The sequence below is a fragment of the Triturus cristatus genome, chromosome 1_2 (assembly GCF_964204655.1).
Source record: "Triturus cristatus chromosome 1_2, aTriCri1.1, whole genome shotgun sequence".
Classification (NCBI taxonomy): Eukaryota; Metazoa; Chordata; class Amphibia; order Caudata; family Salamandridae; genus Triturus; species Triturus cristatus.
This window is the reverse complement of record NC_140580.1, coordinates 149,197,682-149,201,204: the sequence shown is the minus strand read 5'-3', so window position 1 is coordinate 149,201,204 and position 3,523 is coordinate 149,197,682. Positions and strand designations below refer to the sequence as shown.

The 3,523-nt window shown below is 35.1% G+C and overlaps 1 pseudogene; it reads left to right on the top strand.

The window, feature by feature from the left end:
• Positions 1-1,085: 1,085 nt before the first annotated feature.
• On the top strand, positions 1,086-1,905 carry LOC146866987 (26S proteasome non-ATPase regulatory subunit 8 pseudogene; annotated as a pseudogene).
• Positions 1,906-3,523: the final 1,618 nt, after the last annotated feature.

Here is a 3,523-nt window from a genome sequence, read left to right as displayed (position 1 = left end):
TATTACGAACACGTAACCCTTGAGGGATAACACCTGCTCTCAGATATTCTATCATAAATTCTCCATGGGCTTCCATTCTTTTTATCTTTTTCTTTAGATTAGATACTAATAAGATGTCATCGTTGTTCTGAATGTTCGTTTTTGCACAATTGCTAAAGGAACTACTGCTGCCTACAAGGGCAGCAAAATCTTCATCAGAAAACCCAAATGTTCTGAGTTTATCCATAATGACTTTAAATATGACCCTATATATATTTCCAGAGGTTTATAGGTCTGAAGTGGATTAAGGAAGATGTAAATCCGACAACTACAATAGAAAGAATAGATATAGAGGAAATAATTTGCTAGGAAGAGCTGATTCTTTACAGAAATTAAAATAAAAAACAATTGGTGAACAATATAGATAAAACACCCAGTCCCGCACAGACAAGCTGTGGGTAAATTCTTTGAAAATATCAAGGACCCCCTGTAGAGTATATATGTCAATTCCTAGGACAGGGCAACAAGCATAGTGAGTAATAACTTCCAAGGCAATCGTTGTAAGATAATTATCACAATAAATGTCTATTTCAAAAGACAAAACCAAAATTTGTCTAAAAAAGCACTAAACAACACAGTGTACCACAGTAGATGATTATAAATAAACTTTTTTTCTTTATTATAAAAAAATGATAATTTGTTATATAAAAATGTTTTTTTTGGCCATGAAACAATCACAGGTTGAAAAAAGAAACACATTTTTCCAAAATGTAAAAATAAATCCAATTTTCTCTGGTTATTTTTGTTGCTATTATTACATTGATACACCATAAAGTTTGTGTATAGCAACCACAAAAATTAAATTACTGAAACAATAACACGACAAAAAATCAAACAGTACATTAAAATATAATGCGGCAGTAGATTGTGTACCATAAAAATTAAGCAGTTAGAGTTACCTGGGCTAACTATAACTTACGCCCCACCATGCACTGCTCACACCCTCACATATTACATCACTGATGACATGGTCAGTGTCATCACTGATGACATCTCAAATCACCTGTTGCGATCAGTGCTTTGCCAATTCATTGTATGCCGCCTTGATGGCTGTTATCAGCGGGGAAGGTAGTGTTGGTCTACAGCAGGCTGGGGTCATGAATGAGTGGTTGCGGGCTGAGTGGAGCCGCCAGAGCCCTGACCTGTGGGAATGCAGGAAGAGTTTGGGGAAACTGAAGTTGGCCCTTTTGAAGCTCAACTTTCTATCTACCAAAGGGACCAACTTGACAAAACAGCAGATCATTTTGTCTAAAGATATTCTTGAGATTGGTGCCCAATGGAGTAGCTTAAAGAAAGACATTCCATCGTTTGAGCAGTATATGGCACAACTAAAGTTCTATTATTTTGATTACAAGGAAGAGCTGATAAACCTACAAGCACTTGCTTCTGGGATTGAACTCACTTTTTCTGCTTTCCCAGAACAGAGTTGCTGAGTTTCACACAGAACTGGAGTGACTTCTAGCCAAGGACATCCAGACTAATGTCTACATTAAGCACCCTGTCTCCCTTGAACAGTATTTGATGGAGGGCAGTTACAACAAAGTCTTCTTGGTGAAAGGAAGCATCCTGGCTGGAAGCTATACAGTCTTTATTGATATTCTTTTAGACAGGATTAGGAATGAAATTGCTGGATGGATTGAGAAGGCTGATGAGAAAATTCTCTTCAGCGAAGTCACCAGGGTATTGTTCTTCGATACTCCCAAGAAGATGACTGAATATGCTAAAAAGCGTGGTTGGATTTTGGACCAAAACGGTTACTAAAGCTTCACTACACGACAGCAGAAACAGAACGATGCCACTATACCATCCACAATGCTCGCCAAACAAGTTATTGAATACACAAGGCAGTTAGAGATGATTGGTTAGTAAACATCGTGAACTTTGTGTTTTTTTAATAGTCCCTTTATCCAGTTGGCATTATTAAATGACATTACTGATGACATCAGCCAAAGAATGTGTTTTGTAAAAGTTTCTGAAACTTAAAGCTATATACTTAGCTACTGCATGAGTTAAATTACTATTCTTTGTGTACTAATGAGTGATATTATTTCTAACATATGTCATATGATCTATAATCCTGTTGAAGTGGGTGTACTATTTATCAGTGTACTAGCTAATACACTGACACATGTTCCCTGCTGATGTATGTGTGTGGTGGTGCTTTGCAACAGTCTAAGCTGTTCATTTAGACTTCACTCCACAGTGATGGTTGAGTATAGTTTTGTTTTTTGACTTGGTGACTAGTTTCTTTAGATTTCTCTCCTTTGTGATGAATGACTGTAGTAGTAGATTGCAATAAATTCATCTGTTCAGAAAGACATTTCTCTAGGGTGATGTCTCAGTGTAGTAGACATTTACAACAGACTCACCTCTCTGCTCACACCTTTCTCCAATATGAAGAATCATTTTACTGGTGGATTGTCACATAGTTGCCTGTCAGCTAAGAAATCTCTACTGGTTGTATGTTGTATTGATTTGTGGAAATCTGACATTTGCACTAAAACCTCTTTCCAGGTTCTTGAATGCTGCTGTTGTAGTTTGCAGTAGACTACCCAATACAGATAGATCTTTTACTTTAGTCATTAGTGTATAGAACAGTGGTTTAGAAAAGACAAGAATATCTGCTGAGAATGGTCTCTTACGTGAAAAGTTAGTGTGGTAGCTGATAATGTTACAGTGAGTTCGGTGCTGTACGTCTCTCATCTGTGTCTTCTTATTTTAAAAAAATGCAAATAATATATTGTGAAGTATATTGAAGTTTACTTTGCTTGATGTTGTCATCAGCGATGTCATTGACCATGTCATGAGTTATGTAATATGTGAGGTCATAAGCAATGCATTATGGGGGTGTAAGTTATAGTTAGATCAGGTAACTATAACTACTGAATTTGTATGGTTTTGTGTGTGTGAAATCTGTGCCTAATTATAAAGTTTTGTAAACTTTGGTTTTTGCATTTAATTTCTAAGGTTTTTTAAATACTATTTCCTATCTATAACGTCCATGTAACCTTTTTCGTCAGTTAATTTCTATGTTTTGTTTAATGCTATTTGTTAACCATAACGTTTCCATAACCTTTGTTTTTTATTGAATTTCACTTTTTTTTATATAAATTGTAGTACAATTCAACTAGAATTTCTATTTAGTAATATATATTTTTAAAAGTTTCTAAATAAATTTTATTTGCACATTTATTATTATACATTTAAAAACGAACAATTGACAAATGAACATAACTTATTAAACTTTTTACATATGCAAAACACAAAGAGTCACATGTATGTAGCTTTTTTCATGTTGCAAATGGCCCAATTTGCTGAATTGGGCCATTTGTGACCAGAAACAGCATTTTTCTAAGTACAAAGGCCCATTTTGTGGTTTTGCAATCTATTACAGAATCGTAAAATGGGCTTGCTATTCGGTATTAGGAAGGGGCATTCCTTCCTAATAGCAACTCGCAGTGGTATGTAAAAATATTTTGTGATA